The sequence below is a fragment of the Chinchilla lanigera genome, unplaced genomic scaffold (assembly GCF_000276665.1).
Source record: "Chinchilla lanigera isolate Chin_1 unplaced genomic scaffold, ChiLan1.0 scaffold00001, whole genome shotgun sequence".
Taxonomy (NCBI): domain Eukaryota; kingdom Metazoa; phylum Chordata; class Mammalia; order Rodentia; family Chinchillidae; genus Chinchilla; species Chinchilla lanigera.
Window position 1 is genome coordinate 2,603,695 of NW_004955402.1, and position 9,899 is coordinate 2,613,593.

The window sequence follows — 9,899 nt, forward strand, 5'->3', positions numbered from 1 at the left end:
AAACTCGAGGCTTTTACAGGTAAACGGTCACAACTAGAGACCATACTCATAAATAAAATAAACCAGACCTCCATGTGTAAGCAACATATTGTCTCACTAGTCTTAAGAACCTGAAAGAGTGAATAAAAATTAGGAGGTATGACAGACATTGTGAAACGAAAGGAAACTGCTCAAAAGTAAAGAGCAACTGGGGTGAGGGAAAAGAGAAAAGAAAGAAGGGGAAATTATGTACGTATGTATACACAGGATAACTAACTTGTTGTACTACTGACTTCTATCTCTTTACTGAAAGGAACAGTTAATGATTACTTATTTGAGGGGCTGGGGATTTAGCTCAGTGGCACAGCGCCTGCCTGGCAAGTGCAGGGTCGTGAGTTCAATTCCCGGTACCAGAAAAAAAAAAAAGATTAAAAAAAAAAAAAATGATTCCTTATTTGATCAATCTTGCATGCCTCTATTTGTTTTCCGGAGAAACCACTTTGAAGATATCAACATGTAACACAACCACCATTGTTAATTTCTTACCATTTTGTCTGTAATTCAGTACTGCTTATATTGTTCTTATGCTATTTTATAAATGGATGTCTGTTTGTTAATGTTTTCCTTCTCTTATTTTTAAAATAATAAAATAGAATCAAAAAAAAGAATGTTAGATGTCAAAAAATGAATACTTGAGTCAAGCATGAGGGCACACGCATGCCTGGAATCCCAGCACTCTGGAAGGCTGAGGCAGGAGAATTGCAAGCCCAAACCCAGCCTGCGCAACTTAGTGAGACCTTGTCTCAAAATAAAAAGTTTTAAAAGGGCTGAAGATGTAGCTCAGGGTGAAGGTCCTGGGTTCTATTCCCAGTACCATGGGGGGAAAAAAGGAATAGCTGAAACCTGTAACACCTGAATAATTCCACCTCTTGACTACAAGGTGAAAGGCTGGGAAAGTCATGAATTTGCGGTCATGATTCCCTCTGCAAACAGCTGCCCAAGCCAGAGAGAGATACACTATACTGCATATGTATCTTAGGCAGCAGAGGGGAAAACCACACTGGGCTCCTGTAGTTAAAATCGAAAGTAGCAGTCATTCTAAACATGGGAGACAAAAAACAATTGGCCTTTAAAAAATGTTTTCTTATAGAAATATAGTATCAAGTTGGTGGCACACACCTGTAATCCCAGCACTCGGGAGGCTGAGGCAAGAGGACCATAGTGAGTTCAAGGCCAGCCTGGGCTACAAAGTGAGCTTAAGGCCAGTGTGAACTGCATAGTGAGACCCTGTCAAAAAAAGAAAAAGAAAGAAATATAGTATCAAGAGTACTTAAGAGTGAAACAACATTTTTAAAGGGGTAGTGTGTCCTTTTGTAGAGCAGGCCTCTTTCTTGCTGTATTTCATGATCACATAAGCTATTCTGAAGAATATCTGAAATCAGAATTTAATTCCTGGGAATGGAAGGGGAAACTAACACCACCCGTTACAATGGGAACTGGATAAAGGCATCTTCCTGTGGTTTCCAAACAGGGTACCAAGGCACCCAAGGGTACTGCAGACAAATGCACTGAAGAGTCCTGGGGCGTCTTTAAGTTTGACAGAAACAACACTCAACAACTGCCAGCCACCGTACCAACTAGTGGCCAAAAGGAGTTCGGTTCTAACATTAGGTGGTACTATGTTTTCCTCGATGACACTGCTTTGTGAAACTGCAACTTCTGGGGTAGCAGGGCAAAGACGAAAGGAAGGAAAGGAGGGAGGGAGAAGACAGGCAGAGGGAAAGAGGGTGAGAGAGAGAAATACCACATAAAACTTACACACTGCAAGATATGAGGGCAGTGACGGCTAGTCTGAATGGCAAGGTATGAGAGCTTGTAGAGGATCTCACAAGCATACGCTATTAGTAATTTTAGTTACAGAAGAGTGAAATGTGATGTTCTCCTTCAACTCTAGTATTATACAGCCCTCCTTTGGTACCCTGGGGGTTTGGCTGCAGGAACTCTGCAGACAGCAAAACCTGAGGCTGCTGGAGTGTAGACTTCACAGGACTCGCACACGTCCTCTGGAGACAGGAGGCCATCTTTGGGTTACTTACAGTATTTAACACCACGTCAGTGCTCATCAGTGGCTCCTATGTGGTCTTGTTCAGGGGGGGGCGTCTGTACATTTCACATGGGCGTGGCAGCTGTAGACACGGCGAGCCCACGTGGCGAGCCCATGGTGTGTCCACAGTGTATTTATATGAAGACCCCAATCGCTGGCAGATTGGGAAAGGTCACTATGTACAAATGAGATTAAGGGCAAAGTTCCAATTACACAAAATTACTGCTTTATAACTGAGGTGCTGCATTTGTAAACAATGGAAATGGTATGTAGTTTTATTCTCAACCTGTCACAACAAGTAGCTCTCAATTTTTAGTGTTTCTGAATTTAACCTTTACTTTATAGCCTTCATTATACCATGGTATCAGCTCAGATAATAATTCCAAATGAGTTCTACTCATATTTTTGCTTTCAACAACCTTTTATCCAACTTCATATTTAAATAAAGTTAAACCAAAACAGTTGTCTTAAAAAAAATTTGACCATATAAATGGAAAAGAGCCTTTAAAAAAAATAAATAAATAAATAAATAACTTTATAACCTTTCAAGATAATCAGCCTGAAGAACTTGAAATATAAAGAGCCCTAGTGGCCATCACACAGCAGGTGTTCTACAAATACTGCTCCCTTCCTCGAAATAGCGGGACTGTTTAGGGCAGAGTATGCACATGTCTGCACTCATATCTTTACTTGCGTGAGTAGAAAATACCTCTGGAAGAACACACTAGGACATATCGCCATGTCACCCTGGGGAAAGATGGTGGACGGCTGAGGCAACAGGTACAGGACACTTCTCACCCGTATGTGCCATGAGCATTCTAATTTTTTCAAAACATAAACTAAACACTAAGTGCTTTTAATGAAAAATGTAATCACGTTATTTCCATCTCACCAGACCTCCAAAACTCTGTAAAGAGAATGGAAAATGCACTGATACTCTGGTAAACAGGAAGTATATTAGGTTCAAATCTTAGCTCTGTCTGGAACATAGCTGTCAACCTGTCTGCTATTGCCTATATTCATGCAAAAGTGTGAAAGTATCAGAACAAACACATCCCCCAAATAAAAAGTTTGAAGGCCTAAAAGGAAAGGGTTTTACTGCTTTTTCTTTCCCTAATTCTCTGTTTGTAAAGACTGTCAGAAAAACATGATGACATTTTTAAAATTCCATAAACTGAAAAGGTCAACAAGAAGCCTGGGAAAAAATACTGGCACTAAACATGACAAGTAAGTTATAAAATTACTTTTAATAAAGCAGCCTTGAAAGTAAGAGTCCACATCCCCAAGACTGGTACAGAAGAATAAATCCCATCTGCAAATACATCATAACATTGTGATATTTGTTTTGCCCATACACAGACACTTACTTACAGCACTCTTAAAATCTCCCCTAAAACGCTAAGCGACAACTCCCCTCAAGCTAATGGCACTAAGGGACAGGAGGAAAAACACGTTGCAAAAACACGTATAGGCAAATAAATGTGTATGGCTACTGCCACCTGAAGCAACAGATAACAGGACAAACACACTGACCAGAAGTCTGGAGAGAGAAGGCTAAGGAACAGAGCGGCACGTGACAGAGAGCACCTGGCATGCCTGGTGGCGTCCCAGGGCTCCCAGGCGGTGTCCTGCGTTCTTCAGTCTTGTTTCCTTTCCGACTCTAGGCTGGCCTGTCCTGACTGACCTGTCTTCATGTCCCTGGGTCTTCCCTCTGTCTGCTCACATTAGCTGTTATGCATTCTAGTGAATTTATTTCCATTATTGACCTTTTCTATGCCAGAATTGTTGATTCATTTTAAAATAATTTCTCTTCGTTGGTATTCTCTTTTGATGACAGTTCTGATGCTTTCCTTTAGTTATTTTCTTTTCTTTTTTTTGATGGTACTGGAAGTCAAGGCCAGGGTCTCCCAGCATGCTGTCCGTATTCTATCACTGACTACATTCCCCAGCCCTTCCTTTAGCTCTTTTAGCATGCTCGAAGCCTTTTATGAAAGGAGTCCCAAAGGAGAGAGAGTAAAGCGGGAAGAATCTTTGAATAAGTAACAGCCCCAAACATCCCAATTCAATGAAGAAGCCCTACAAACTCCATGTGGGATAATGGCAGGGCGATCCACACCGATCATAAACAAAGAAGGGAGCGAAAAGTGTCATCAGGAACAGCTGACTTCTCTTCAGAAACCAGAGGAAGGCAGAGGAATGGCACAAAGTACTGAAAGAAAAATCATGTCAAACAAGAATTCTTTATCTGGCAAAACTATCTTTCAAAATTGAAAGATTAAAAAATTAAGACATTTCTAGATTAAGAAAAACTGAAACCAGGCATGATGGCACACACCTGCTGAAGCAGGACGATCTCCCTGAACATGAGGCCAGCCTGGGCTACTTAATGAGACCCTCCCTTGGAAAAAGCCAAAAGCCAAAAGCCAAAAGCTCCCCCTCACCAAAAAAAAAAAGCTGAGAAAAGTCATCACCAGAAGACCTATCCCAAAAGGCAGGCTGGAGGGAGTCCTCCGTGCTGACATGGAAGGGCATTAGACAATAATCAGACCCACATGAATGTTAAACACCAGGGTTGTCAGACAAGCCATAGTCTCACTCCTGACATCGCATGCATTTTTTTTCCACACCAAAACTCTTTAGACACCAACCGTCCTCTAATTAAACTAAATTCTGACATGCTTTTCCAAGAATCAGTCAGATTCCTAAGGTGTTAAGGGTCCGTCCACAAGACTGCCTCACTTCAGATGCAAGTAACACATGCCACACTGCCTGCCACCTGCACTTCTGACCAAGCAGCCAGAAATCCGGGGTCCCAAAACTTCTGACAGAATCCGTAACTTGCAAAAACGGCTCACAAAACTCCGGGAAACACCTCATTCACATTTACAGTGCACAATAAAGGATATAAAGGACACAGACAAAGAGCTAAGTGAAGAGGTACACAGATGAGGACCAGAAGGGTCAAGGGGGCAGGAGTTCCTTCCTGTGACATTAGGAGGCAACAGCCTCCCAGGACCAGGATGCACTCACCAATCCAGCAGCACTGTGATGCCCACTGTTCAGAGGGTCTTATGGGGGCAGCACCTCACAGGCACAACTGACTGAGCTCAACAGCACCCCCACACACTTCAGTTCCAACCTCCAGTCACATGGTTGGCTTCTCTGGCAAGTAGCCCCCATGCTAAAGTTATTTAGGGGTCCACTTTATTAGCATAAGCTCAGGTGTACCTGAAAGAGGCCTGTTAAGAAGAACAAGATGCTTGCTGTTTATCCAAGGAGGGATACACTGCAAGACCCCAGTGGATGCCCGAGAGAGGATACTCCCAGGCCTATACACACTATGATTTTACTGCACATACAGACCCTATGATAAAGTTTAACGTATAAAGTAGGCACAGTAGGAAAGCAGCAATAACTAATGATAAAACAGGGCAGTGCTAACAACAGACTAATAAAAGTTACATGAATGTGTTCTCAAGCTCTCTCAAAATGTCTTACTGCACTGTACCCTCCCTTCTTCCAATGACATGGATGATACAGCGCCAAAGGGATGAGATGAAGAGAGGTGAGCGGTGCAGGCACTGTGACATCATGTTACACCACTGCACAAGGGTTATCAGACAACCAGTACTGCAAATCCACAACAGCAGAACTGGTAACTGAGGTGGCTGGTGTGTGACTAGCAGGCAGGTAGCAGACACCGTGGGTACGTGTGGGACAAACGGATAAGTCATGTTCCAAGTAACGCAGATCAAGATTTCCTCACACTCCTCAGAACTGTTAAAATGCGTAAGTTGGTCATTTCTAGAATTTCCATTGAATATTTTTGGACTGTGGTTCAGCACAGGTAACTTCAACAGTCAGAGGCAAAACTGCAAATAAGAGGGGACTGACTACTGTCTTCAGGAGATGCCAAAAGTTCTGAAAGTTCTGGACTGAAATCAGTAACAAAGACTAAACACTACATACTTTTTATCATATCACCCCCAGCAATTCTACGCATGAGGATATACCCAAGAGAAAAAAAAAAGTCCATACCAAGAGCTACACATGAATATTCACCCAGCATTACACAGAGTGGCCAAAAACTATTAATTTAAACACTCACCAACCAATGAGTGGATAAACAAAGCATGGCACAAGCTGAGTAACCCCTTGTCTGAAATACCTGGGACCAGAAGTGTTTCAGATCTCAGACTGTCGCAGATTTGGGAATATATGCATGAACTCTACTGGATAGGCATTAATCCAAAAATCTCAAACTGCAACACAGTGGAGCATTATGAATTTGGTATTTTCAGATTAGGAATGCTCAACCTGTAAATCCAGATAATAGAGTATTATTCATTACAAATGCCCCTTGAAAATGTGCTAAGTGAAAGAAATCAGTCACAAAAGATCACACATGATTTTACTCATGCAATGTCCATAAAAGGCAAAAATAACAGGCAGTACATTAACATAGGTAAGAGTTTTCCTTTGGAAGGACAATGAAAATGTTCTAAAAACTGCTGCGGTGATGCAAACTGAATATATTACCCATTACTGAAATGTACTTTTTTTTTTTTTTCAATACCAGGGATCGAACTCACGACCTTGCACTTGCCGGTCAGGCGCTGCACCACTGACCTAAATCCGCAGCCCCTGAACTGTACATTTTAAAAGGATTAATTTTACCAGGCACAGTGGTACATGACTATAATCCCAGCTACTCAGGAAGTTGAAGCAATATGATCTAAAGTTGTAGGTTAGCCTGAGCAACTTAGCAAGACCATGTCTCAAATTTAAAATAAAAAATAAAAAGGTTAATTTTATATCATGCATTAAATGTCAATACATGTATTTCAGGAAAGTAGCTTCGGGTCTTTGCCATGTTAAAAGTCCCTCCTTCAATCCTTCATCACTTTCTGCTGCCACCTTTTTCCACTCTTCCCCTCACCATTAAGATGTATTTAGTCTTCAAAAAAGAAAATCTGTATTTGCCTTCTCTCCCCTTTCTGATCTCCCACTAACTCCTCAGTTCAATGAAAAATGAGCCTCTCTCCTAATCATTCTACCAAAACTGCTACCATTTAGTCATCAAACCAACTTCCTAGTCACCAAATTCAGCAGACTCTTAACAATCATTGTTTCGCTGGGCATGGTGGTGCACACCTGCAATCCCAGCACTCAGAAGGCTGAGGCAGAAAGATCACTTTGAGTTCGAGGCCAGCCTGGGCTACAAAGTGAACTCCAGGCCCCCCTGAACTGCACAGTGAAACTCTGTCTCAAAAAGCCAAAATAATAATAATAATAATAATCCTTGTTTCACTAGACTACACAAAGCATTTAAAGTATTTAAATGTGTTTTCCAGGCCAGGTGTGGTAGCGCACCACTGTGATTCCAGCTCCTCAGAGACCAGAACAGGACTGCAACTTCAAGGCCAGCCAGGGCAACTTAGCAAGACACTGTCTCAAAATAAAAAGGGTTAGGCTATAGCTCAGTGGTAAAGCATTAACCTGGCATGTATGAGGCCCTGGGTTCAATCCCCAGTACTGAAAGTAAGTTTAAATTTTTCTTAAATCAAGGTTTTCTTGTATTTGATTCATTTTTACTTTTTTCTGGAAAGTTGTGAAGTAGTGCTTCCTTTAAACATGACCCAAGGTGAAGTCCAAGTCATCTAATCCTGTCAATGCTCCCCTACTACCCAAATCCAACTGTTGCTGAATCCTACAAATCATACTCCATAAATATTTGTGCTGCTAACCTACTCTGTATCCCAACTGACAATCTTACTGCTCATCTCAGTTATTATAAAAACCTCCCAACCAGTCTTTCTGCATCCAATCTACACAACCTCCACACTTTCTAAAATCCATACTCTGCATTCTAGAATGATTTTTCTGAAATAACATTACCATGCTTCTACCCTGAGTAACATCCATAAACCCTATTCTTACCCACAGGGAAAAAAATGAGTGGCAGGCAGCACTTTTCAAGGATCTATCTGCAGCCTTGTCTGCTACTGACTGCAACAGCCACAGCTGTGGCACATTTCCCACTTCTCAAAGTCCCACACTCTCTCCTGCCACATGTCTCTGTCCACCTTTCCTTCAGCGTAAGTTCCTTTCTTCAGTCTCTGCCTCGGTCACACCTAGTCTTTAAGCTTCAGGTACAGTAAAATACATAGTACTTAATATAGCGCCTGTCACGAACAGGGACTCAAAAATGGTTGAGCCAGTTTAGATCTCATTTGTCCTGTCTCAGTGACTGCTACTTGCTTATAAGAAAAAGTTGAAATTTCTCCAATGGTGCACAAGACTACCCTTACCCATAATTTGGTCCCTGCATACCTTCTCAGTTTGGTGTCTCCCCACCATCTTACACTCTAACTAGATAACCTGGCAGATCCTGCCATATAGTTTGGGATGCTTCTGCCCACACTGTTCCTTCTACCTAAATGCCAGTCATTTCTACGCCTGCCCAGTTGTTTTCTCCACCTTCTATTTATAGGTTTTCTTAACTACTGCCCCTCTCTACAATTTCATCTTTGCTTCCCACCTTCCTTGTATATCCTTAACCCAGGCTTTCTCCCATCAATCCTAAAAACATACTGTACTTGTGGGCTGTGGAGTGGCTCAGTGGTACAGTTCTCCTAACACACCTGAAACCCTGGGCCCCAACCACGAGGCAGGGGGCATATACCTATTCACAGTTCAAGAGATTCAGCCTGACCACCTGAAGGCAGGGCCGTCTTATGCATCTTTCCTTTTCACCTGGGAAAGAACCTGTCACAAAATAATTCCTATGTTCTAAACAATGCATTTTCCTCCTTACATAGATATAAGCAACTATGAGGGGTTTTCTTTTGAAAAAGAACACACTCTCAGGTAATGTTAGGGACTTAATCTCTCTCTGCTAAGCAAACAACTTTGCAAATATAACTGTACAAACTAAAGTTAACATGCGCTTTCTCATACCTCATCTAAACTGGGGGAAACAGTCCCTATAGATCTGTAAGAAATACTACTATGAAGAGATGGCGAATTAAATTCTCTTATTTAGTTTCTAGATACTTCTTTAAAAAGTACTTATCCATAGTAACTATTAAACTAGCCTACCCTCTTGGACCTTGGGACACGTTGAATGAAAAGTAGGAACTACCCTACTTCCTTCCCACCCGACTACTGCCAGTACAGCTCATTTTCAGGAAGACGACCAAAAAGGAATTATCAACAAATCACCTACACAATTCCAAAGGGAGAAAATAAGGCTACATTTCTCACTCGCAGTTTCATTTCTTCTTTGAGAAGCGCTGTCTCCCCGAACACAAAACCACAAGTGGGTCTATTCCTTACCACCACTCGGATATTTTGTGAATAACTGCCGAAGATGACGAAGCACTGCAGCATTCAAACCCGTCCCTCGAAAAAGAACTCCGTGAAAGCATCTCCAGCCGGACTGGATAGTGCAACAACCCAATACATCCCTCCAACTAAAATTTCAGCTATCTGCAAGAAGGCTACCAGGCCTCGGGGCAAACGCTGCGTGCTAGGAGGGCCGCTCTGCAATGCTGAATCTCAAAACCTGAGCCAGCAGCACAGTCCCGGAACCCCGAGGTGCTGCAAAACCTGTTTCCCTGGGGCAAACTGGAAAGAAGGAAAGGACAGCGAGCTGACCTCAATCAAGGGCTGTGCGGCATAAGCATCCTCGAAAACGGCCTGGAAAGGCAACGCTGGACTCCAGATCGGCGCGTCCACCCCGCTGACCCCGGACGCAGGCCCGCGCCCCGCAGGCGCCCAGCCCCGTGCCCCCGCGGGTCCAGCCCGGGCCCGA

The 9,899-nt window shown here is 42.6% G+C and overlaps 1 protein-coding gene across 4 annotated transcripts in view; it reads right to left on the bottom strand.

Moving 5' to 3' along the window:
* Window positions 1-9,899, bottom strand: part of Ralbp1 (ralA binding protein 1) — a 44,369-nt gene that overhangs the window by 32,023 nt on the left and 2,447 nt on the right. The window lies entirely within an intron of this gene.